We start from the raw sequence: 27,999 nt of genomic DNA, 5'->3' as shown, positions 1-27,999 counted from the left end.
ACAAGCTTTTTAAGACATACAGTAGAAGTAGTACAGTATGCATGTTATGGGCTTTCAATGTGTGTGAGAATCATCACCTCGATAAAAAAGTTCTCAAGGCTTCGAAAGCATTGCATTAGGGAAACGACGACGTCCACTTTAAAACACATCTTGATGAGAAAAGTCTTGACCGTTCGTAGCACTGTTGACAGACAGACTGCCGGCAAACCCTGCATGGAGTATGCACAACGATTTTAAAAATTGAACGAAAGGTTCTATTACATGAAGCTTGTTTACCCGGACAAATGCAGCTGAAAACTAGGTACCTGGATACTGTAGGGTTACGCGTGACCTTGGATTCAGAGAAAAAATCATGGAATTTGCCCACAGTCTCCAGTTTAGGTGCAGACATGATAGTTATCTGCAAGTTGCTGCTGAGAATATCGTTAAGCAACCGCTGAAGTGACGTGGCATCCTCTATAACAAGTTCGCATGTCCACAGCGAATTCCAATGCTTACAAGGTTACATGAGTTTATTCTTATGCAACGACTTTCCATATTCCAAGTAAGCAGTAGGCACCGGAGTGCGGGGCAACTAGAGTGGATCATGCTTTCAAGTGAGATGTCTGATATACCAACGTCCACAAGTGAAAGTCCCTTGAGTAGTGGTAGTTTAAGAGCCTGAACGTAACTGTATGGTATTTGGCAAAGAGCAAAGGTGGCGATGTGTAGGGAGGATGCAAACTGAGAGAAGGACGCCGGCGCAAAAGGCGCAGATGATGGGTGTGTGAGTGGTCGTACGACACACCCTCTCACGAAATCTGGGAACATGTAATAGAACTCGAGCACCTGGAGATTGATACGTCCATTTTGCATCATGCTTTTATATCGATATTTATTGCATTATGGGCTGTTATCACACATTATGTCACAATACTTATGCCTATTCTCTCTTATTTTACAAGGTTTACATAAGGAGGGAGAATGCCGGCTGCTGGAATTCTGGGCTGAAAAAGGAGCAAACATTAGAGACCTATTCTGCACAACTCCAAAAGTCCTAAAACTCCATGAAAGTTATTTTTGGAAATATTAAAAAATACTGAGCGGAAGAAATACCAGAGGGGCCCACACCCTGGCCACGAGGGTGGGGCGCGCGCCCTACCCCCATGGGCGCGCCCCCTGCCTCGTGGGCCTCCTGTTGGCCTTCCGGTGCCCATCTTCTACTATATGAAGTCTTTCGTCCGAAGAAAAATCATAAGCATGCTTTCGGGACGAGACTCCGCCGCCACGAGGCGGAACCTTGGCGGAACCAATCTAGGGCTCTGGCGGAGCTGTTCTGCCGGGGACACTTCCCTCCGGGAGGGGGAAATCATCGCCATCATCATCACCAACGTTCCCCTCATCGGGAGAGGGCCAATCTCCATCAACATCTTCACCAGCACCATCTCCTCTCAAACCCTAGTTCATCTCTTGTATCCAATTCTTGTCTCCAAGTCTGGGATTGGTACCTGTAGGTGGCTAGTAGTGTTGATTACTCCTTGTAGTTGATGCTAGTTGGTTTATTTGGTGGAAGATCATATGTTCAGATCCTTTATGCATATTAATACCCCTCTGATTATGAACATGAATATGCTTTGTGAGTAGTTACGTTTGTTCCTGAGGACATGGGAGAAGTCTTGCTATTAGTAGTCATGTGAATTTGGTATTCGTTCGATATTTTGATGAGATGTATGTTGTATCTCCTCTAGTGGTGTTATGTGAACGTCGACTACATGACACTTCACCATTATTTGGGCGTAGAGGAAGGCATTGGGAAGTAACAAGTAGATGATGGGTTGCTAGAGTGACAGAAGCTTAAACCCTAGTTTATGCGTTGCTTCGTAAGGGGCTGATTTGGATCCATATGTTTCATGCTATGGTTAGGTTTACCTTAATACTTATTTTGTAGTTGCGGATGCTTGCAATAGGGGTTAATCATAAGTGGGATGCTTTTTCAAGTAAGAACAGCACCCAAGCACCGGTCCACCCACATATCAAATTATCAAAGTACCGAACGCGAATCATATGAACGTGATGAAAACTAGCTTGACGATAATTCCCATGTGTCCTCGGGAGCGCTTTTCTCTATATAAGAGTTTGTCTAGGCTTGTCCTTTGCTACAAAAAGGATTGGTCCACCTTTCTGCACTTTATTTACTTTTGTTACTTGTTTCTCGTTACAAATTATCTTATCACAAAACTATCTGTTACCTATTATTTCAGTGTTTGCAGAGAATACCTTGCTGAAAACCGCTTATCATTTCCTTCTGCTCCTCGTTGGGTTCGACACTCTTACTTATCAAAAGGACTACGATAGATCCCCTATACTTGAGGGTCATCAGAGATTGTTTAGTTTGGATGATTTCAGCCAGGCATCAACGGCGGAGGGTTTGGACTGGAGGTAGCACGCCGGTATGCAGAGACGGTGAACTGCGCCCCCATGGGCGGAGAGGATGGCTTCTGGAAGGGTCGTATCATCAGTGCCAGCTTTGCGAGGGCACCGAGTTTTGAAGTGCCTTTCGCGGGCGAGCTCCCAGGTAGGAGGCGCTACAGAGATTTTCTCGATATGAACTATTTCTAAACGCTTAAAGAGACGAGCGGCAGGGATCTCACGGCAGTCGAGATTCAGAGGAGCGGTGGGCCATAAAGGACGCCACCGACGAGCGAGGATTCGAGTACGGATGCTATCCAAGATGGGGAGACGAGAGATGATCTCACCTAGGATGACGTCCGGGAGATCGCTGATGCGGTCCGGACGAGTTTTTTTCTCGTGCTCCTCAGATCCAGTGGGCGGACCCTCACCGGTCCCCGCTGGTACCGCCAAACACCCAAAGGAATGCGTCGTCGGTGGCACGAGCCTTTCCATCTTCGTACTAGAAGCATCGGACTCCATCTAGGAACGACGGGTGCGGTAGATCTGGAAAGACGATTTGGAGGACAGAGGTGTTGCAACAACACCGTTTATCAAAAAAAGTAGTATTTTTAACTGATGTCGTTGCGAGAACAGTGACATCGGACAGTGGCAACAAGTCGGACTCCATGCCTCCAGTTGATTCACGCACATGCCTCTCCGAGCAACGTGTCACTACAAACATATTAAACACGGACGCACGATCGCAGCTCTTCTTTTTGACATAGGACGCACGACCGCAAGTCTTCTTCCTAATATGGGATCGTGCCTCCGCTTGCTCGACCGACATGCCTATCTTAGTACACAACTCAGCTGAAATAATGACAACTGGGAGGCACGACCGTCTCCTCTTATACTATATGACCGTGCCTTCACTAACTTCATGGTTGTGCCTCTCTTACTGCACAAGTCAGCTAAGTTAATCAAAGCACAGAGGCATGACCATGAGTCTTCTTAACACAGGACTGAACCTGTACTAGGTTCAAGTGCCTCTCTGAGCAAACATGTCTAAGGAAACATGTCGAACCGAGAGACACACCCACAACAACAACAACAACATCATCATCAACAACAACAACAACAACAACAACAACAACAGTGACAACAACCATGTTTAGGATTGCATCTGCTTTCAGTACCATAGTCTGAATAAGAATTTGAAATGATAAGTTCTATTAGGTATGTACTATGAGGATTTCAACTGCACTCATTGTTTGAAATAACACACGTACGGTACTTAACTTAATACCATAGTAGTTAAAATTTATATGGTGTAATGCCATCCCTCCATCACCGTACACATCTCGCGTCATGCCGTTTTTTTGTAAAGACCGGTGATCACAAGTGAGAGCGATTCCTCCCCGCGCACAGTGTGCCACTGGATACTGATGAGTACAACGCAGTCAACTCTTAGCCTGGTTGCATCTGCAAAAGCAGAAATCCCGGTGATCGCCATCCTTCCATCTTTGTGTATACAGTAGGTGCCAGGCAAATCAAGGCTGCTAAAAATTTGAACAAGCCTGATGCTGCCTTTGAGAGGCAAATATCCAAGCTTCATCCTAAGATCATTGGTAACAATAGCTGGGATTTTCTGTACAATAACAAATTATTCTGGCATTAGATTAGGAGGACAGACTTGTTAACGGTGGATTAGAGAAAGAAACAACGACGTACCAAATGGTCTGTGTGAACGTTGGTGAAACATAGACAGTGCACAAAGGTAATGGCAGGGATGTGTTTAGCATTTAGGACTAGTTTAATCATGCAAGCCATGTCGGTATAGGAAAGTTTTATGCCCCGGGTGTAGACTGTCTCGTCTATGTAGCTCCTTTCCGATAAACTGAGGCCTTCAAGGGCTAAATAAATACAACCATGTATTAGCCACTATGTGTGAAGCAATGAATAGAGCAGCTAAAACTAAAATAAACGAATAATGGGTTTTAAAAGGGAAATTATAGTTTTAAACTACATTGTGAGCACAAAGAAAGATTTAATACATTATATCACATAGATTAAGCACATAAATATCAACGGCATGCCACAGTAAAATTATAATAGATAAATGTTAAACCAGAACAAATATTGATAAGCGATCGGAACATACCAACGGAAGGTTTGGGAAACGCTTTGTGACATCCTCAAGATTCACTCAACATCAAGTCAATGGGAAAGAAGAAATCTTCTGCTTGCAAATCCAATTTTATAATATCACCGTAAAACAGATCATAGTCGCGTATCAACTTTTCCCATCCACGTCCATGAAACTTAGACCTGTGGTTGCCATCTATAAACTTAATCATGTAAGACAATTCCTCAGTAGTGCCGAACACAAGGTCAAAATCTTCTTCTTCAAAACCATCCTTGAAAGCTTCATCATTCCATAAAGAGATCAAAGAAAGGACCTGGTTCCGGTAGTAGCATGGGACATACTGCATAAAAGTAAAAGTTTTACTTGTTTTCAGAAAAATGCATGAAAGTGTTTTTTTCCTTGAAATTTCTTGGCTTTCAGGCACAGGCACATGCACCATCTATGACATTTAATTAAACCTATACAACACAGTTGAGCTTCTAATTACGTCAAGGCCTATAAAATAAAAACAAGCATGCGCAGTATAGTTCGTTCTGAAGGAATACGTGTGGTTGCTGACTGCGGAATAAAGGTAACTGCAACAATGACAGTGACAAAAGTTTTTTACTGGCCACGCGATTGGTAGTAAAACTTACCAGGCATGACTCATAACAATGATGCAAAGACACAATCAATAAAGATTGGGCAACATCAGATTCAACACTGGGACAGTTGAGGTTCCTGCAAACACCACACGCCATGTTTGTCTGCGAGATGTAGCAATATATAAGATTCGGGTTCATTAATTATTAAAGATAAATTTATTTCAACACTCCGCTAATGGTACAAATAATTAATGGACTGTACATCACTGATACACGCTTGTTTCAATGAGTAAGATAGAGCGGAGCGAATGCTGACATGGTGATATCCCTTGATGTTAGTGTCTCTGTAAAAAATGAAAAAAACATGCACAGACCTCCTCAAATCTACAAGCTTGCAGCGAACTAGCTGGAAAAAAAATCAACTGTTGTCCTCCAAAATTATTCCCCTATAGAACCTCTTAAAAGGGGTAAGATATTATCACAAAAACTAAAATTAAAAGGGTGACATACAACAAGAATCCAACTAACAAAACATAGTGTGCAACGCGTAAGTAGTAAGCAGAGGGGGGAAATTTACTTTATTTCAGAGCAAGTGGGCGAATCGTAGATCTATCTGTGTGGACTATAGAGTGAGGAAGACGAAGCAAGAAAGACAGAAGGAACCAGACAAGAGGGGGAGCGGAAGAGCAAGTGACTCGGGAGAGAAGACGCACATAACGATGTATTTATGGAGTAATTATGGAGAGGGAAATAATTTTGTGTACTCGCTCACCAAAACTGAAACTACTGACAATAGTAAATGGCTCCTTGCCATCCCAACGCAAAAAAGGGGGAGGGGGTGGTGGGTCTAGCGAGTAGGTGGAATATTTGGTCGAGCCGGACCATGTCGAAGTCCCTCGCTTTCATTTCCCCTCTCGCTCTCTCACTATATCTCTTCCCTCTCTCTCTCTCTCTCTCTCTCTCTCTCTTTCTCTCTCTCTCTCCTCTCGAATTCGACGCCACCTACGGCACCGCATCTGCTCACATCCTCCAGGCCATGTCGACACCAAAGTTTGGCGAAGAGGGGAGGAAGGAAGGCTTGAACTTCCTTGAGATGGATTTTGATTTCTATGTAGGTGATTTCCTACTACATGCGGAGCGTTGAACTGGGGTTTGTTTTCCCAAGAAAACATCTGAGCTCTAAACATTCATGTGTCCTTGTAGGAGAACCCTCATACCATCGAAGATCGTGATTTTTGTGGCAAAGAGCTCGACCGTCCTCTCTACTGCGTTCTCCACGATACCAAGCCTCTCAGGTGTGTGGCCTTTGAAGGAAATGACATGGGGAGGAGGTTCTACAGCTGTGCTGTGAAAGTTAGTCACTTTCGAAAATCCGAGATACTTTCTTGTTGAATCAAACTGTTTGGATATAGGACATGTAGTCTTCCAAAGAAGACTGATTTCTTCTTGTGTTTTCCGGTTGATTGTAGGAAACATTGTGTAGTCCTTTTACTTTACATAAAAGGTAAAGGTCACTACTTATTATACATCACTGAACACAAAAGAAGTGATCTTGACACTCTAATGTGTGTTTACAAATGGGACTTCTATTTAATGGTCAATATATTCTTCCAAAAAGACTCTCTAAATAAGTTGACTGCAGAGGTAGCTCTAGATTAATTCAAGCTGGCTTAAAAGAAACTATGTACAATTATGAAATAACTCCGCGGACAGGGTGGGCGAAGTACCATAATTAGTGATGTAGGTACCTAACCATTGACGTGCCACATTACACAAACACGGTACATAGTTAGTTGAATGAGGTTATAAACCAAGTATATGTCAACTTTATTATATCCCAGAGCTTGTGCAGTAGTGTATTAATAGTCTCTGTTCATTTTGTTCCTTTTTGTTCGCAGAGAGGCGTGAACTGTGGAGTCGTCGAATGGGTTGACCACCCATGGCCTATCATTATGCAGAGGTGCCTACTCAAGCTCTGGGGGATGTTGCATGAGAGCAATGATGATAGGCAAGCAAAGAATGAAGAGATAAGCAGGCTTAAAATGGATATTGAACAAGTGAATCTTAAGCTCGAGAATCTTGTTGCAGCTGCAGAAATAACTAATGCTATTACCATGAAGATTGACAGGCAGAAGAAGCAGATGGGTATCTTGATAAAGACGTCAAGCGCATTCAGAGGTCTCTCACAAGTGCCATTCAGAATCTTAAGGACGAGAGGGGTGAGATTAAGCTGGACAGGGATTTTCTGAAGGAGGAGGTGCATAAGCTGAAGGAGAATAGAAAGAAGATGCAAAGCGTCATCTGTGATCTTTTGGGGCAAGGGTTTGCAAACACTGATGATCTCCTGATGATCAAGCCAATCCTCGAAGAATGATCATTAACAGTTGCCTTCTTTTAAAACGTTGCAAGGGATACTCGTCTAGTATAAGTTTATGCTTGGACATGGTTACTTGGCTAAAGGCATGGTTACTTGGCTAAAGGCTTGTATCTCATTTTTTGCAATCTTTCAGAGGGCGTGTGACGGTCTACGCACATCAAATATTGATCTCCTGAATATTTAATATTTCAAAGAAACATGCTGCTAGCAAGGCGCATCCGGCAACCTTTCGTCTTGGATCGTTCCACGAGACATGGGTTACTATAATGTAGCAAGGCACAGATGTCGCTTTGGCAGGCATGGGGAACCATGCCTTTGGTAATGTGGCACTGACTTGTCAAAGGCACAGTCCTATGTGAGATAGGAGCACCGCACTAATGCTGACACACATAAAATCTACAATCTACAGAGTCACGCTTACTCCTGAAGCCGACGCAGGTCTGTGCCTCCGTGACTCGATTGTTTGTACTTAGACATAAACTCTTTCATGGACATGCGTTTTCACGAAAGGCATGTATATTATGAGGTTGCTGGGAGCATGGTTTGAGATTAAGCAGAGCCACGGCCATGTGTGTGTGTGTGTGCAAGGAGGCAGTGTCGTCCGGTCACTGCAGACGCACTGGTTTACATGCACTAGATGCACGTTCATTACAGAATAGGCAAGGCACTGCCTCTTCTCTTCCAAATGTTTTTGTTCCCTGGTCGACTACCACACGCGAATGTTTTTGTAGCATCACGATAGAATGACATACAACTATCAAATTATCAGAACAGCAGGTGCATAACACAAAAGCATCGTTATAACAAGCTTACAAAACGGTGCAAAAGGCGAATGGATTGTTTGGCCATGTTTAGACATAACACAGTCTCGAATTGGCGCAACAACATCTAACTGTACTAGCTTGAGGAACTAACTACAGCCCTGTGTCCAGCAGGCACAAGTGAACGGATCTGACAAATCCAGGCATTCAACACGCCTGTGTTTCAAATCCAAGCACAGATGATTGCAACATGCTGATAATTTGAGATGGGCGCATTTGGAAGCTTTATTCTCCCATAGGAACAACTTCTGTCGCTATTCGTAAAATTCTTCCGTGAAGTCTGAGGGAAAGCGAAACTTAATCCTCATGGTCTCTAGCTCTATTGCATTCAGAATAAAGAACCTCACAAACTTAGTGTTCTTCCCGCTTTTTTCATAATCTTCCAGCGTTACTGTCTTTAAACGAATGATGAGTTCTTTGACAAACGCACGGTGCTTGCGACGCCAAATATTTCTTGCACCATCGGGAATGAATCCTCCCTGAAAACGCATAAAGGTTGAAAGATACTTAAGATCTATGGAAGGAGAAAATGAACGATAAATTCTATGACCCCCATCCCAATCAGTTCGTCGAACATTTCCCTAGATACGGATGTATGTATAATAAAAAAACATGCCTAGACATACGGTGTATCCATTGCAGACAAAAGGTAAGACAAGCTTTTTGAGATGCAAGGAGTGCTGCACTATGCACGGTATGAGCTTTTCATTGGGCGTGAGAATCATCACCTCAACAAACAAGTTTTCCAGATTTGGAAGGCACTTAATCAAGTGAACGACCAGGTCCACTTTATAAGTCATGACCAAAAGCAAGGTTTTGACAGATTGCCGCATTGTAGATAGGCTGACCGCCGCCAAACCCTTCACAGAACATAGAAATAATTCATAAAATTATTAGAACAAAAGGTTGGATGACATGAAACTACTTTCTCAAGCAAATGCAGCTGGAGTTATTGTGAAATGTCAGTACCATAAGACCCGTGGATCCAAGCGAGATCCTGAATTTGCCCAATGTCTCCAGTTTAGGTGCAGAGATGATGAATACCTCCATGTTATTGCTGTGGATATCGTGGATCAACCGTTGAAGTGAGGGGGCATCCTTGATGATGAGTTTTCCTTTCTCACCACGGATGCCGATGCTTACAAGGTTAGGCGAATTTATTGTGATCCGATGCCTTTCTCTATTGCAAACAAGCAGCGAGCACTCGAGTGCAGGGCAACTAGAGTTGATCATGCTTTGCAACGAGAAGTCTGATATATCAACCTCAACAAGCGAACGTATCTTGACCAGTGGTAGTTCAAGTACCTCTACATAATGGTCTGGTATCTGGCAACACGCGAAGCTGACAGTGCGCAGAGAACAGGAAAACTGAAAGACGGACTTCGGCAGTGAGGGCGTAGATGAAGAGCATGTGTGTGATAGTTTGACAGTTTTTTTTGACGAATCGTGGAAATAGGTAGTAAAACTCAAGCACCTAGAGATTGTTCAATCTGGGGGACTCAAGCCAGGCGTGGACAGTAGAGGGTCTGCATTGGAGGTAGCACGCTGGTATACAAAGGCGGAGAACTGCGCCCATGGCTGGAGAGGATGGACTGTGGAAGGCACGAACCATCATCAGGAAATGTTTTTCCCTGATGCCAAGTTCCGATGTATCGTATGCGAGCAAGCTCCTCGCTGTAGGAAGAGGCCCTACTGATGATCTCGATATGAACTGTTTCTAGGGCGTTAAAAAGACGAGCGACAGGGATCTCACGGCAGTCCAGATTCAGAGGAGCGGTGGGCCAAACAGGGCACCAACGACGTGCGAGCATTCGAGATGCCCTCCCTAGTGGAGAGACGGGAGATGACCTCACCGAGGATGGCGTCCGGAAGGTCACTGATGCGGTCCAGACCAGACTGCTCTTCCTGATCCTTGAAATCAGTAGGGGCACCCTCGCCGCTTCCAGCCGCTACCGCGAAACCACCAGAGGACGGCGTCGCCGGTGGCGCGAGCCTCGCCCTCTTGGTGCATGGCGCACCGGAGTGGATCTCCATCTTCGTGTCCATTCCTGGGTTCGCGCCGCCTGCAAACGCCGCTATATGTGGCGTGGATCTGAAAAGACGGCTAAGTGTAACTGGGGACGGGAGGGAAGGGGAGAGGAGTGGAGGGATCTGTTCAGGATCGACAAGAACAAATGATCAAACTCCTCTCTTTGCATTAGATGAAGTGCTATATATAGCACTGGAACATGCATTTTCAGGGGGCATCGGTTCGGACGGAACCGACGCGATTGCAGAAAGCAACCGCCGCTACAAGCGGGAATTAATCCCTTAATTACCATTTTCATTAATCTTAACAGGATCGAAGGGGCGGTTGGAGAACAAGTATATTATTAATATTGATATTATTTCCCCCGCAAAATAATAAATATTGAAATTATTTCTTTCCTGTTTGAGGAAGGAAACGAGGCACAGCCTTTTAGAATAGGGAAGCACTGCCCTGCATGCAATAGAGGCACGCTCGTCGATCGGAGTAGCAAGAGCAGGTTGTACATACACCATGCTTCTCTGCAGTGCAAATAGTTTCGCTTTGTGAGCAGAGCCACGTGTGTACACGAAGCACGGGCACAGTAATTTGCGAAGCTAGCGACGACATGCTTTTAAACAAAGCACAAGCACAGTGGTTCCATGTCAAGCACGTCTCGATTTGGAGAAACAACATTGTCATGGTTCTACAGGATGCTATGTTCTAGACTGTGCAACATGTTTCCACCCAAACGTTCACCACAGAGTCACGTCCATACATAGAGGAAGTGTCGTGCAGTGATAACAGACGCACAGTTTTACATGTACAAGAGGCACGAGCGCCTCTGTATTGTAAAATATTTTAGCTAACAAGTTATTTGGAGAGGCACGGCCGTCACATCACATGTGACTGCGTGTTCCAGATGATTTCGGCCACTTGCTCTATTCACAAAAGGAAATCCAAACTTACAGACGGTGCAAAAAACATGAATACTTGATAGTTTTTTGAGCTTGTGAGTTGCTTCATGGCTGAAGAGCACAAAAACAAGTCCCTGACAAGCTTACAGACAGTGCATAAAGTACAAGCTGGAAATCCAAACTGGAAAGCACGCAACAACACCTATCTCTGTCAGCCGGATAAACATTTTCAACATTCATAGGTCAATGGATCCGGCAAATCCATGATTGGACACTGGTTTGTCTAGATGTGTACTTTTAAATCCAAGTTCACATGCCTACAATACCCTGACAATATAAGACGAGCACGTCTAGAAGCCTTGTTGCCCCATCGAAGCACCTCTTCTTGATGTTCATAAAATCCTTCAGTGATGTTGTTTGGGGGGGAGAGAAACTTAAGCCTCACAGTCTCTAACTCCTTTGCATTCATAATAAAGAACATTGCAAATTCAAATTTTTTCTTGAAGTGTACATATTTTTCCCGCGTTACTGTCTTCAGACGAATGTCATGCTGTTTAAGAAACACCCGGTGCTTGTGGCGCCACTTGTTTGTTACACCTTCTTCACGACATACTTCTCCCTGAAAATGCATGAAGAGTGAGAATACTCGAGGACTACAAGGGAAAAGAGAGGCCTCCAATATAGTACACTATGCATTGTATTGCTTTCAATGCGTCTGGAAATCATTACCTCGATAAACAAGTTCTCTAGGCTAGGAAAGCATCGCATCAAGGCAACAACCTTGTTTAGATTTAATGACATGTGGATAAGCAGGGTCTTCACAGATTGAACCGCCATTGATAGGCTGACTACAGACAAAGCATGCACCAAGCACATATCATAAAACTAGATGGATAAAAGTTTGCATGACATGAAACTTGGGCAGTGGAACGAATGCAACTAAAGAGTATAGTGCAAAAGGTGAGTACCTCGATAACTGTAGAGCCAAAAACAATCTTGGATTCAGGAAATCCTTCATAAAATTGCCCAGACACTCAAGTTTAGGTGCAGAGAAGACAGTTATCTGCAACTGCCAGCTTTGAATATTGTGAATCAGTCGTTTAAGTGAGGGCGCATCCTCAACAACGAGTTCACCATTCTCACAAAGGATACAAATGAGTTCAACTTTGCCTGAGTTTATTCTGATGCAGTGGTCCAGGTTATTGCAAACAAGCAGGAGCCACTCGAGGGTAGGGCAACCATGGTTGATTATGCTTTGCAGTGAGACGTCTGATATATCAACCTCCAAAAACGAAAGCCTCTTAAGCAATGGAAGTTTGAATGACTGTGCATACTTATCAGGTATCTGGCAAAGAGCAAATGTGACGGTGTGCAGCGAGGAGGAAAACAGCAGCATGGAAGTCGGTGTGAGGGTGCGGACGAAGAGAATTCGTGTGGTAGTGTGATGGTTTTTACCATGAAACGTGGGAACATGTAGTAGAACTCGAGAACCTGGAGATTCTTCAGTCTTGGGGATCTAAGCCAAGCGTCGACTGTAGAGGGTCTGCAGTGGAGGTAGCACGCCGGAATGCAGAGGCGATGAACTGCGCCCCCATGGCCAGAGAGGATGGCTTCCGGAAGGCACGAACCATCAACGTCGGGTTGAAAATTGCACCGAGTTCCAAAATATCTAATGCGAATGACATCCTTGCTGGGGAGCATCGAGGCTACGTCGATATGAACTGTTTCTGGGGGCTTAAAAAGACGACCGACAGGGATCTCACTGCAGTCGAGATTCAGAGGAGCAGTGCGCCATAAAGGACGCCACCGACGTGCGAGGATTTGAGTGCGGCTGCCCTCCTTAGTGGACAGACGGGAAATGATCTCACCGAGGACACCGTCCGGGAGGTTGCTGATGCGGTCCGGGCAAGACTCCTGCTTCTCTGAACCATTGAGCGGGCCCACGCCGCTACAGCCATGCCGCCAGAGGACGGCGTCGCCGGTGGCACGAACCTCGCCTTCTTGTTGCTCGGGGCACCTGGCCGGATCTCCATCTCCGTCTCCGTTGCCGGGTTCGCGCCTCCTGCGAGCACCACTATATGTGGCGTGGATCTGGAAAAACGGCTAGGTCTTCACCGCGAGCGGATCCCGCGTGTGAGGAAGGGAGGGGAGGGGACGTCGACCAGTTGGACAATAACTATAAATTATCTTTTTCCTTCACTATTGCGGAAGAAAACAAAGCACGGTCTTTTTCCTTCGCTGTTGTGGAAGAAAACAAAGCACGGTATTTTAGATACAGAACGCACTATCCTACATGCATCGGACGCACGCAAGTCGACCAGAGAGAAAAGAGCACGACTCTGCTTTACATCGCCGTTCTCTGTACTGTAAGCAGTTACGGCTTGAATCGAGTCTCCCCGAATTTAAGAATTTTCCGCTGACACGAGCACTCCATGAGCAGTGCCATTGAGAATAAATAAACCAGACACACGGTACTGCCTCTGTGATCCAAATGGTTTTCCGCGAACATCATGTCTACTTTGTGAGGCAGGGCTGTGAAGCTAGCCTGGGCACGGTTTTAAATAAAGCACAGGCACGGTGCTTCCACGACAAGCACGTCTCAATTTCCAGTAACAACACTGTAATGAATCTACAGGACGCACAGAAAACCTAACCGTATTTACGACCACTCGCATCTGCTCTCCACCTCGCTTATCTTTAACTCTCACTTGGATCCTCCTGCAATGAAGACATAGCCGTCTTTCCAGATCCACGCCACAAATAGCAGCGCTCGCAGGCAGCGCGAACCTAACATGGAGACGGAGATGGAGGTCCACTCCGGTGCCCCGAGCACCAAGAGGGCGAGGCTAGGGCCACCGACGACGGCCTCCTCCGGTGGTTTGGAGGTAGCGGCTGGAAGCGGCGGCCGGCCGCACACTGATTCCGAGGATCAGGAAGAGGAGTTTGCTCCGGACCGCATCAGCGACCTCCCGGACGCCGTACTCGGTGAGGTCATCTCCCGTCTCTCCACTAAGGAGGGCATCCGCACTCAAATGCTTGCACGTCGGTGGCGCCCTCTGTGGCGCGCCGCTCCTCTGAATCTAAACTGCCGTGAGATCCCTGTCCCACGTCTTTTTAACCCTCTAGATCAAGTACATTTCAAGGTTAGCACCGCGAACTCCGCCACACCGGAGGAACTCATCCGCATAACATACACCGGAACTTTTTTTAGAGAAGAACATGTCGGTGAAGATGATCCGTACCTTCCAGAGGCCATCCTCTTCGGCCGTGAGAGCGCAGCTCACCGCCTCTGCATTCCGGCGAGCTACCTCCACTGCAGACACTCCAAAGTCGATGCCTGGCTTCGATCCCCAAGACTGAACAATCTCCAGGTGCTCGAGTTTTACTACCTGTTTCCACCATGTTTGAGACAACATGACATAGTGCCATTCTCATGCCCTTCGCTCATGCCATCACCACCAGCATTCAACCCTCAGATTTCCTCCTCTCTCCAAACCATCGCCTTTGCTCTTTGCAAGTTACCAGACAATTATGTACGGTCGCTTAAACTACCTCTGCTCAGGAGACTCTCGCTAGTGGATGTTGATGTATCAGACGTCTCATTACAAAGCACATCAGCTCTAGTTCTCCTACACTTGAGTCTCTGCTGCTTGTTCGGACAGTCAGGCACACCATTGTATCAGAATAAACTCACCTAACCTTATAAGCATTGGCATTTGTGGTTATTATGGGAAAGTTGTTATAGAGGATGCCTACTCACTTCAACGGTTGCTTTGTGATGATCATAGCAAGAACTTGTGGATAGTTATCACCTCTGCACCTAAACTGCATGTCATGGGCAAATTTTCTTATATTTTATGTGAAACCAGCATTGAAAATGACCGTATAATTATTCAGGTACCGACTTTCAACAATACTTTCATCTCCATTCATTCGTACAAACAAGTTCCATGTAATCCAACCTTTATTCTAATAATATTATGTTTTATTCTACATGAAGTGTTTGCCGACAGTCAGCACATCCACAGCGGTTCATTCTATCAAGATGTTATCTATCAGCATGGATTATGACGTGCACACAGTCTTTGCCTTGGTGCAACGCTTCCGAAGCTTGGAGAACTTGTATATCAAGGTGATGCTTCTCACACAAATTGTAAACACATACCTTGCATGGTGTAGAACTCCATTCATAAAAAAATGTCACTTACATTTTTATGTAATGGACAAAGTTGTATATGGTCATGGACCAGTATTAGGCACATCTGTGTGTAGACAAAACTAGAAAAAGCTTTTATCACAATGGAGGTTATAGAATTATTCCTTCACTTGCTCTCCCAATAGAATCACTCTTTATGGAGCCTAACCATTTCAAATCTTCATGCTTATTTAGGGAAGAGCCTCTAATGAACAAAGTCTTACGAATGACTATTCTTGTAAGCACCATCACGACGTTCGTTTGAAGTCACTGACGCTGGAAAGCTATGTACAATGCGAGGAAAGCATTCGGTTTGCGACATTCTTTATTCTCAACGCAGCACAGCTGGAGACTATTAGGATCAAGTTTATTCTTCAAGAAGACTTCATGGAACAATTCTACAAACAACAACAAGAGGTGCTTCAGTGGGACAAAAAGGCTTCTAAACATGCTTGCCTTAGGTTGTCGCCAAGTTGCAAGCACGGGAACTTGGATCTAAGGCACGCATGCGTTGAGCACCTGGATTTAAAGGATCCATTCACTTGTAAGTGCTGAAAACAGTGCTAGAGTGAGATGTTGCCGCCACTTTCCGGTTTGGGTTTTACGTAGGTGTGGTGAAACAATGCCCGAACCTTTTTTCTCAATCTGTAACCTTGCCAACAACGAACGTGGTATTTCAGTGTCGGAGTAAATGGCCACGGGTAGCCTAACCGACTACCCCTGGCTCTTCAGAAAATTTATCAGGCCTTTGGGCCTTCAAGCACTCCAAGCATTTGGGCCGCCTTCCCCGGCCGGCTACCACTAAAGCCGACTCCCGGAAGGCGACCCAGCCTCACCGACTCCTCCCCAGGATGACTATGGGGTGGCCGACTCCAAGAAGCCGACCAGGAAGGACGCCGACTCCTAGGGGCCGGCCAAGATCACAACCACCCCTCCATAACGGCGACGTGACCGGGTGTGGCCACAGTGCGGCCCACGACCCCCGAAGCCCGAGGCGGGCATGGCTACAGGAGGCCGTACGGGAGGGACGTCTCCCGTGCGGCTCGGCACTGTAGCCACGCTAGCCTCGACGTCATCCACGACCCACTCCTGTACGGCCCAAGGACTGCGGGCCCCTTCAGCCAGAGAGAGGCGTGAAGGCGGCCCAGCTTTTCCTAGTCGGCCAAGAGTATAGCCGGCCTCCAGAAGCCGGCTACTCCCTTCCTCGAAGCAGGAGCCCCATTAAGGAGACAAGACGAGGTGAGGCTACAGTGATAGCCCCCGAGGCGGCCCACTGTAGCCACGCTCACCTCGACAAAGCCCTCATCATCAGAGGCGCGGCTACAGTAAGCAGCCGCCGACAAAACCCTAGGCGGTGGGACCGGCCTGTCGACCAAGTAGCCGGCAGCCGGCGGGACCCACCAGCCGGCGGGACCCAGCAGCCGGCGGAGAAGCCGGCGAGCGTAGACACTGACGGCTGGGACCAGATCCCAGTCGGATTACCATTGTACCCCCGGGGGGTAGGCCTATATAAACCCCCCGGAGCACCCATGCAAAGGGTTCGGGCCACTAGCATAGTTGGCTTCTAGGTTCACCCACGCATAGCACACACACCATAGATAGAGAGAAGCAAGAGCTAGCCTTGTTCTTCTTCTCCCTTGATCTCAACAGCTCTAGGAGCGATTGTAGCTACCCTTTATCGATCTAGTGATCATGCGGAGACCCCGCAGAGCAGGACTAGGGGTGTTATCTCCTCGGAGAGCCCCGAACCTGGGTAAGATTCGCCGGCGTGCATGTCTTCGCCTCATCCCGTTTCCGGGCACCGGCGACGTTTTATTGGCTCCCACAATGATAAGCCATCCCTTGGCATATGTCGCACCAACCACCCGACATTTGGCGCCCACCGTGGGGCCAGGTGCACCGTCGTCCGGAGACCTGTTCTGGACGGGAACCCTCTTCCTTCCCCGCGAGCGCAGCCAGCCTGCTGCGCCCGATGGCGTTTGCCTCGACGCGCTGCAAGGCGTCGACGACGCCTGCGCAGCGAGCCGCCTCGCCGATCTGCTCGGCGAGACTCGCATCTCCGACGAGCCTGCGTCCGACGCAGGCACCGACTACCCCGAGAGCCGCCTCGTCAGCCTCCTCGACCAACTTCACGTCTCCAGCGAGCCTGCTGCGGACATGGAGTCGGTCGGCTCCACCGACCCGATGCTCATCGACTCCGACACCGCGTCGCTCGACGCCTACCCCTCCGACGTGGTGGTCTTCGACGACCCCCTCCCTCGAGCTGACAGCGGCAGCAGCGCTGTCACCGAAGTGCTGGTCATCAGCCACGTCTCCAACTCGGGCGAGAACGCCCGCGACGCTCAGCAAGCGGCGATGCACGACCTCTCCGTCCCCATCCCGGCCGACGCCGACGCCGAGACCCTGGAGGCACGCCGCCTTGCCCTCATCGCGGAGGGCAAGAAGATAGCCTCGATGAGACGCCTCACCGAGGCCCACCAGCGCGAAGTCGACCGCGCCGCCTTCGGGACGCCGCCGCCTAGCGGCCCGAGCCGAGCCGGCTTCGTCCAGAAGCGCGGCGCAGCCGTTGCCAGCATGCTGGGCGCAGATCGCCCCGTCTACGCCACCCCGCTCGAGAATCTGCGAGCCGCTCAGGCGGCTGCAGAGGAGCTCAATGGGCTGGGAGCCGATGAGCTCCCCTACATGACAAGACGGATCCAGCAGCTGATCGACGCGGCTGCAGAACGGCACGAAGCCGGCGCCCGAGCTGATAGCCATCCCCCGCACCGGGAGCACGCCGCGACGTCCCGCTCGCCGACTGCGAGCGGTGCGCGCCAGAAGAAAGACAAGGAGCCGGCTGCCAGCCGCAGCCGGACTCGCATTACCATCGAGCGCGACGCGGATGGCCGCCCTCGAGCTGTAGAGCACCAGGGAAACCTGCCTCCTCCCCCGCCTCGAAGAGAAAGACGCCTCACTCCACCGCCTGTCACCCATCCGACTCTTGGCGACCGACTCGGCCGCCGAGAAGGAGTCGGCGAGAACGACGCCCGCCACAGGATCGACCGCCTGGCTCGATCCTTGGCGTTAGAAGAAGAAGACGATGTCGGCCCGCCATGCTTTGGCCCCCGCATCCGCGACGAGCCCTTTCCCAAAGGGTTCTCGCTCCCCAGAGACACGCCCAAGTACAACGGCTCGGTGAAGCCGGAAGATTGGCTCATCGACTACTCCACAGCCGTCAGCATCGCCAACGGCAATCGGCGCGTCGCCGTGAAGTACGTCCCCTTGATGCTGCAAGGCACGGCGCGCACATGGCTCAACAGCCTCAAGCCCTACAGCATCAACAGCTGGCTGGACTTCACCGAAGTTTTCGTCCGCAACTTCACCAGCACCTACAAGCGGCCTCCCAAACCTCGCCAGCTCTCCCTCTGTGTCCAGGGGCCCAACGAGTCGACCCGCGACTACCTCACGCGATGGGCCGAGCTCCGCAACTCCTGCGAGGGAGTGCACGAGGTCCAGGCCATCGAGTATTTCACTGCCGGGTGCCGAGAGGGCACCCTCCTCAAGCACCGACTCCTCTGCGACGAGCCGGCTACCCTCGATGAGTTGCTGATCACCGCCGACTCCTCCATGAAGACCGAGCTCCGAGTGGACGCCTCGGGGAAAGTAGTTGCTCCGGCTCCCAAGACGCCGGCTGGCGACCCTAACCGGCGCCCCTACCAGAACGACCACAAGCGCAAGGGCCCCATGCCGACTTCCTCCAGTCGGCAGGTGGCCACAATTGAAGACGAGCAGCCCGAAGAGCGGCCCGCTCCCAAGAAGAAGGGTGGCCGGCCGCCCTGGCAGCCGTCCTTCTCCTACGAACAAGCACTCGATGCTCCCTGCAAGTTCCACAGCGGCGCGAAGCCGTCCAACCATACAACACGGAAATGCCACTGGCTCACCCGCATCACCAAGGGCGAAGGGATGGTGCCGCCTCCGCCTCCCGGCCCGCCGCCTCCAGCTCCCCAGCAGCCGGCGGCCCGGCCGGCAGTCGGCGCCATCCAAGACGAGTTCCCCGAAGCGCACGACGCCTACGTCGTCTTCACAAGTCAAGTCGACGACAAGCGCAGCCGACGCCGGCAGCACCAAGAAGTAAACGCAGTCGCCTCTAGCACCGCCGAGTTCATGCACTGGTCGGAAAAGCCCATCAGCTGGAGCCAGGCCGACCACCCAGAGGTGATGCCTTCGCCTGGCTCCTATGCTATGGTCTTGGACGTCACCCTTGCGACGGAGAGGCGAGCTGCCAGATTTTCCCGCGTCCTGATAGACGGCGGAAGCAGTATCAACATACTGTACCGCGATACCATGGACAAGCTGAACATCAAAGCAAAGCAGCTCATGCCGAGCCGCACCGTCTTCCATGGTATCGTACCCGGCCTATCTTGCTCTCCAATCGGCAAGATCAAAATGGATGTTCTCTTCGGAGACAAAGATCACTTTCGCCGGGAAGCAATATGGTTCGAGGTGGTGGATTTGGAGAGCCCCTATCATGCACTACTTGGCCGACCTGCTTTGGCCAAGTTCATGGCTGTGCCCCACTATGCCTACCTGAAGATGAAGATGCCGAGCTCGAAGGGGATCATCACGGTAGCCGGCGACTACAAGAAGTCCATCGAGTGTGCCATGGCCAGCAGCCGGCTGGCCGAGTCCCTCGTGGTGGCCGAAGAGAAGAAGATGTTGGAACGGGTTGTGGCCATGGCCGGCAAGCAGCCGGCCTTGTCCCCCAACCCCAAGGACTGTGATGCGCAGGGCTCCTTCCAGCCTGCAAAGAGACAAAGAAGATACCTCTAGACCCGGAGCACCCGGAGAGGTTCGCCGTGATTGGGGCGAACTTGGACAGTAAATAGGAAGGCGAGCTCGCCGACTTCCTCCGTGAGAATCGAGACATCTTTGCATGGTCCCCAAAGGACATGCCGGGTGTCCCGAAGGATTTCGCCGAGCACAAATTACATGTCCGAGCTGATGCGAAGCCGGTCAAGCAACCCCTCCGCCGACTATCAGAAGAGAAGCGAAGAATCGTGGGAGAAGAGATAGCCCGGCTCCTTGCAGCCGGCTTCATCATGGAAGTGTTCTTTCCAGAATGGCTTGCCAATCCAGTTCTGGTTTTGAAGAAGAATAACAAGTGGCGCATGTGTATAGACTACACAAGTTTGAACAAGGCCTGCCCAAAGGATCCGTTTGCTTTGCCACGGATTGACCAAGTGATAGACTCCACAGCCGGATGCGAGCTGTTAAGTTTTTTGGATGCATACTCAGGGTATCATCAGATCAAGTTGGACCCGGCTGACCGCCTGAAGACTGCCTTCATCACACCCTTTGGAGCTTTCTGCTACCTGACAATGACATTCGGCTTGAGAAACGCCGGTGCCACTTTTCAGCGTTGCATGCAGAAATGTCTCTTGAAACAACTCGGCAGAAATGCCCACGTCTACGTAGACGACATTGTGGTGAAGACAGAGAAGCGCGGTACCTTGCTGGAAGACCTGAAGGAAACATTTGCCAACTTGCGCCGATTCCAGATCAAGCTCAACCCCGAGAAGTGCGTGTTCGGAGTGCCAGCCGGCCAGCTGCTAGGCTTCCTGGTCTCCGAACGCGGCATTGAGTGCAACCCTGTCAAGATCAAAGCCATCGAGAGGATGGAGATTCCCACCAAGCTGCGAGATGTGCAGAAGTTCACTGGCTGCTTAGCCTCCCTGAACCGTTTTATCAGCCGACTAGGAGAGAAGGCTCTCCCCCTGTACCGACTCATGAAGAAGTCCACTCACTTTGAGTGGAATGATCAAGCCGACCAAGCCTTCCATGAGTTGAAGAAAATGTTGACCACTCCGCCTGTCCTGGCTGCGCCGACTGAGAAGGAGCCCATGCTCCTCTACATCGCCGCGACAAGCCGAGTCGTCAGCACTGTTGTTGTGGTCCAGCGCCCGGAGGAAGGCCGAGCCCAGCTGGTCCAGAGGCCGGTCTACTATCTCAGCGAAGTACTGTCCAGCTCAAAGCAAAACTACCCGCACTACCAGAAGATGTGCTATGGGGTGTACTTCGCTGCCAAGAAATTGAAGCCCTACTTCCAAGAGCACCCCATCACGGTCGTGTGCACTGCCCCGCTCGCCGAGATCATAGGCAGCCGGGATGCATCCGGCCGGGTGGCCAAATGGGCCATTGCCTTGGCGCCCTACACGATTTTCTATCAACCCCGCACCGCCATCAAGTCGCAAGCATTGGCCGACTTCCTCGTCGACTGGGCCGAGACCCAGTACTTACCGCCGGCTCCCGACTCTACCCATTGGCGGATGCACTTTGACGGGTCCAAGATGCGCACCGGCTTGGGAGCCGGCATCGTCCTCACCTCTCCCAAAGGCGACAAGCTCAAGTACACGCTGCAGATCCACTTCGCCGCCTCCAACAACGTGGCCGAGTACGAGGCGCTCGTACATGGGCTCCGGCTAGCCAAAGAACTCGGCATACGCCGGATCCTGTGCTACGGCGACTCAGACTTGGTGGTCCAGCAATCATCTGGCGACTGGGACGCCAAGGACGCAAACATGGCAAGCTACCGTTTCCTCGTCCAGCAGATGAGCGGATACTTCGAAGGGTGCGAGTTCCTTCACGTGCCAAGGGCCGACAACGACCAAGCAGATGCCCTAGCACGGATCGGCTCCACCCGACAAGCCATACCGACTGGCGTCTCCCTCCAGCGCCTCCTCAAGCCGTCCATCAAGCCGTCTCCAGAGTCGGATTCCATCTTCGTACCGCCTGCGCCAGAAACAGCCGGATCCGGCTCAAGAAATCCCGCAGGCGGCACGGGGACTTCGACGACTGCCCCGGGGACTGACGTAGTCGCACCCGGCCCAGGGACTTCAGAACCCGGCCCGGGGACTGCAGCAGTCGGCCCGGGGACTGCAACGACACAAGAAGCGGTGGTCGACTCCAATGCAACACCCAACCCACCCACCCGAGTCATGGTGGCCACATTAACAGCAGAAGAAGTCACAGCTCCCTCATGGGCCCAGCCCATCCTCAAGTTCCTAGTCAGCAGAGAGCTGCCGGCTGATGAGATCGCAGCAAGACTAGTGCAACGACGAGCCGCAGCATACACAATAATCAACAGGGAGCTTGTGAAGCGCAGCGTCACTGGAGTCTTCCAGCGTTGCGTCGAGCCAGAAAAAGGAGTGGCAATCCTCAAAGACATCCACCAAGGCGAATGCGGCCATCACGCCGCCTCAAGATCCCTCGTGGCCAAGGCTTTCCGCCATGGGTTCTTCTGGCCGACTGCCTTGGAGGATGCTAAAGAAATAGTCAAGAGCTGCAGAGGATGTCAAGTCTTCAGTTCCAAACAACACCTGCCGGCTTCTGCCCTCAAGACCATTCCCCTCACCTGGCCTTTTGCCGTCTGGGGACTGGACATGGTGGGCCCTTTCAAGACAGCCCGCGGTGGCATGACACATCTACTCGTTGCTGTGGACAAGTTCACAAAGTGGATCGAAGCCAAGCCCATTAAGAAGCTGAACGGGCTGACTGCCGTGACATTCATCACCGACATCACTACTCGGTACGGCGTGCCGCACAGCATCATCACCGACAACGGCACGAACTTCGCCAAAGGCGCACTGGCACGTTTCTGCGCGACACAGGGCATCCGACTGGACTTAGCGTCCGTTGCCCACCCGCAGTCAAACGGCCAGGTCGAGCGAGCAAATGGACTTATCCTCTCCGGCATCAAGCCCCGACTGGTTGTACCACTGGAGCGATCGGCCGGCTGCTGGCTCGAAGAGCTGCCGGCTGTCCTCTGGAGTCTGCGCACTACACCCAACAAGTCAACCGGCTTCACTCCATTCTTCCTTGTGTACGGTGCCGAGGCTGTCATCCCAACAGACATCGAGTTCGACTCGCCTCGGATCACCATGTACACGGAGGAGGAAGCCAAAGAAGCAAGAGAAGACGGCGTCGACCTACTGGAAGAAGGCCGGCTGTTAGCCCTCAGCCGGTCCGCCATCTACCAGCAAGGCCTGCGCCGCTACTACAACCGCAAGGTCAAGCCAAGATCCTTCCAAGAGGGCGACCTTGTGCTCCGGCTGATCCAGCGAACAGCCGGCCAGCACAAGCTCTCGGCCCCTTGGGAAGGCCCCTTCGTCGTCAGCAAGGCACTCGGCAACGACTCCTACTACTTGATCGACGCGCAAAAGCCAAGAGCACGCAAGAGAGACGACTCCGGCAAGGAGTCGGAGCGACCATGGAACGCAAACCTCCTAAGACGATTTTACAGCTGAAAAGCAGTATGTATCACGCTACCCCTTTTGTATTAAGTTACAAACCAACAGGCCCCCCGAACAGTACTCGGGGACTGCCTTTTATTTATCTATGAATGACGAGTGTCATATCCATGAATGTATTATTACATTTTGAATTCTTGTCCGGCACCGGGTCCGACTAGTCGGCCCGGGGACTGGCCGCCTTGAGCTATATTCTAAGTTCTTCCCGAAGTCAGCAAAGTAGTGCGCCGGCTCCCAAGTCCTCTCTTGTTGAAAGTCGCAGCTCAAAGAACTGACTGTCCGACTAGCAAGAGAGAAGACAGAAAGGACGCCCACACGAAAAACGGCTAAGGAACAACTAACCTATATAGCAAAAAGACGGCCTCCATATATGCCTGCCGGCTGTCACAGCAGCCGGCTGGCCGGCTTCCTAAAAAACTTAGCTTAAGTCCGGCAGAGCTAAAAGTACTTCCCCCTCCCCAATCGGCCAGGCACTCCCCGGCTACAGATTGCAGAGCAACTGTTTGACTAGGGAGGCGGCAACCAAGGGAGGGCGGCAAAGGAAAAAAGCAGAAGGACAAAAAGCGAAAGTACAAGGAAAGACCGATTGCATAACTTATATACATAAAGCCGCCCACAGGCCGGCAACAGACTTAAGTTTGAATACACCCAGTGGGTGGAATTGTGCAGACTTAACCAAACATTGTTCAAAAGTAACAAGACAGGAAAACAAAAGAAAGAAGACTAAGGCGCGACTTGGAGGCCGAGCTGGTCGGTGAAGGCAGCTCGCCGGCTGAAGGAGTGGCCGCCTAGCTGGTCCCGGCTTGACCACCTCCCGCGGCAGGAGACGCACTCGCACGCGACGTAGTGCTGGAGGCGCGGTCAGGCTGGCCGGCTACTCCACCAGCCGGCTCGGCGTCTTCACCCTCCTCCTCCTCCTCTTCGCCCTCGTCGCTGGAGTCGATCTCCTCCGCCGAGTCCTCGCCGTACGCCGGGTCCAGCCCGAACCAATCTTCCGGCTGGGCGACTCCATTGTCGTCCACCTCGGGGGCGAAGACGTTGGTGTCGGTGTAGTCGGCGATCGCTGAAGCCCGCCGAATGATGGCCGGCCGCGCCGGCTCCAGCTCCGTGTCGGCTTGTTGCCTCCAAGTAGCCAGCTGGTCCAGGTTCAGGCCGGGATACCAGGCCTTGACGAACTCCAGCGCCCGCCTGGCACCGGAGCGAGCCGCTGACGCCTTCCAAGCCTCGAAGCGACCGACTGCTACCTCCAGCCAGTCGGCGGTCCGACTGGGGGTGCGAGGGACCACTTGACCGGGCCAGAGGGCGGCCAAGACCTGCGACCCGGCACGCTGAAGCCGGCGGAGCAACCTGTGAGCCGGCTGGATGCGAGCCTGGATCGCCAGGAGCTGCTCCTCCAGCGAGCGGCCGGCGGTTGGCGAGATCTCGAAGCCGGCTTGCCTCTTCGCCTGGCGACGGGCTTCGATGGCCTGGTTGGCGGCAGTTGAATAGCCAGGGAAGTACTCTGCGTGAAGAAGAAAAGAAAAGAAGAGCACCAAAATCAGAAAAACAAGCCGAAGTGGCAGATGGCAAGAAAGGATGAAGGGGTAGACGACTTACCGTCAACCAGGTCCTCAATCTGGCCATAGCCGGAGACCAGAGTCTGCCTGGCCTCTGCCCAGCCGGCCGCCTCCGTCTCGAACTCGGCCTGGAGGGTGGCTTCGCGATCCTGCGCAGCCTTCAGCGCAGCCTTGTGGCCTTCCTCCTGGTCGGCCAGCTTCTTGACCAGGCGGTCGCGCTCCTGCACCAAGGCGGCGAGCTCTGCGTCCTTGGCACGAAGAGCAGTCTGGGATTCCCCCAGCTGTGCCCTCAGACTGGCGTTGGCAGCTGCAGAGATAGAAGAAGAAGAAGAACAATAAGGAATGATCAAGGAAGATCCGAGCCGACTGCTCAGCAGTCGGCCCGAATCTCGGGGACTACACCGAGTGGGTGCGCTGACGCGCCCCCACATGAGATAAAGATCAAGTCACATACCTCGGCTCTCAGTAAGATCGGCGGTCTTCTGAGTCAGCTCCCGAGCCTGGGAGTTGAAGGCGGCTGCTCGGAGGTTGTGGTAGTCCTGCAAGACGGACAGAAGACCGAAGTGAGAACAAAAGCAGCAAAGACAAAATCTCTAAGAAGTTCCAAGCCGCCTGCTCAGCAGCTGACTCGGAACTCGGGGACTACACCCAGTGGGTGCGCTGACGCGCCCCCACGAGAGAAATCAAGATCAAGAAAGAGCAAGATGAGGATACTAACCCGGATGGCTGCCCGCGTTGCGAGGAATTCGTCGGTGAACTGCCTCAGCGCCGCGGCTTGGCTTTGGAGCCGGGTCCGGACATCTTGTGCAGCGACGTTCACCACGGCTGTCCCTCCGCCCGGCGCCTCCCCCAGGATGACGACGTCGTCGCTGCTTCCTCCCAGCCCCGGCTGGGAACCGCTGGTTCCCCCTGGCGAGGGATCCACGTCCTCGGGCGCCATGGTGCGCAGGGGGGTGACCATCAAAGCCTCCCCTGCCGCCGCTTCGGCCTCGGCCTCTGCCTGGGCCTTGGCTGCGGCCTCGGCGAGCGCCTTCGCCGCCTCCTCCTCCCGAGCTGCCTGGGCGGCGGCTGCCCTCCGTGCCTCCACCTCCCGCGCTTCCTGCTCCTCCTGCACCTCCCGCGCGTTCCTTTCCGTCGCCTCCAGGAGGGCGGCGCGGGGATCTACATGGCGGGTGGTGCTCCCACAGCCCCCTGGCGACTCGACGACGGAGCCGGCGGCCGCCCGCTCAAGCGATAGCGGAGCTCTGACCATTGAAAAAGAAGACGAAGATTCAAGAACCACCAAAGGAAAGAAAGAAGGATAGTACATAGAAAGAGAGAACTTACGCCGACACAGTCTGCGGCTGCTTCACCACTTTGCGGAAGCGAGCCGCCTTCGCGGCCGCCTCTTCCCGCCTGGTGGCCGCCGCCCCACCCCTGGGCTTCTTCGTCCGGCTACCGAACATGCCCTGGGTGGCGCGACGTTTCTGACCTCTACCCCGAGCAGGCTGCGCGCCGGAGGAGCCCGCGCCGCGTCCGGATGCCGGCTGGCGATGCGGGACAACTTCGGCTTCGTCCTCGTCCGGCCAGTCGTCGAAGGTAGTGGGGAACCCGGAGCCGCCGGGTTCGCCGCCGGCTTGGCCGCCGGCCGGCTCGACGGCATCCTCCATATGGGCCGCCCCCAGGTCGGGGTCCTCCTGGTCATGTTTGGTCCGGTCGGGGACGAAGCGGCACTCCACGTCTGCCGCGCCGGCCGGCCGGAGCAGAGGACTCTGTCGAAAGAGCAAGCCGACTGAGTTAGTGTCGGCCCAGAGGAACTCGGCGACAAAGCTCAGAGAGAGAGAGAAAAAAAGAGACGAGGGGAGCGTACCATAGGCGGAGGATTGGCACGGCTGTATGGCTCCTTGCCGAATTGCCAGTCTTCGGAAAGTTGGCAGTTGGCGAGGTAATTCACCATGTCGGCGGCGTCGGGCTGCGGCATCTCCTTGGTGCACATCCGGCTCGGATCGAGCTGGCCGCTCATCTGACAGATCAGATGAGGCCGGCTCTGGAGCGGAAGGACCCGGCGCTTGACGAACGCGGCCAGGAGGTCGGGCCCCGTCAGGCCCTCCGACTGGACCATCACCCGCAGGCAGGCGATGGCGGCGTTTCCTCCCTGCGACAGCGTCACGGCCCGGAAGGACCACTGGGGCAGCCTGCCCGCCGGTGGGCCAGCTACGTAGGCCGGCAGGTTGAGGTAGTCACCCCGGGGAGCGATGCTCCGCACGTAGAAGTATGACTTCTGCCACTTCTTCACCGATTGGATCAGCGTGATGATGGGGAAGGGGTTGTCGGCGCGTGATCTCCGCGACGCGATAAAGGCGCCGGTCTGAGCCGGCACGCCCCGCACGCGCGTGCCCAGCTTCGACTGGAAGAACTCCCCCCAGAGCTCGAGGGTGGGGAGGACGCCAAGATAGCCCTCGCACAGGGTGACGAAGGCCGACAGCAGCACCACCGCGTTGGGGGTGAGGTGGTGCGGCTGGAGCTGATAGAATTCCAGCCAGGAGCGGAAGAAGGCGCTCACTGGCAGGCCGAAGCCGCGCAGGAAGTGCGAGCGGAAGACCACTCGCTCGCCCTCCCGCGGCGCCGGCCTGACTTCCTTCTCCGGCGCGAGGCGGACCTCCACTTTGTCCGCGCTGGGCAGACGCCGGGTGTCGCGGAGGAAGTCGATGTGGTCGTTATGGACGATGGAGCCATCCCAATCCCCGCCAAGCTGCTCTACGTG

The sequence above is a fragment of the Triticum aestivum genome, chromosome 4D (genome assembly GCF_018294505.1).
Source record: "Triticum aestivum cultivar Chinese Spring chromosome 4D, IWGSC CS RefSeq v2.1, whole genome shotgun sequence".
NCBI classification, from domain to species: Eukaryota; Viridiplantae; Streptophyta; class Magnoliopsida; order Poales; family Poaceae; genus Triticum; species Triticum aestivum.
This window is presented reverse-complemented; position numbering follows the sequence as displayed.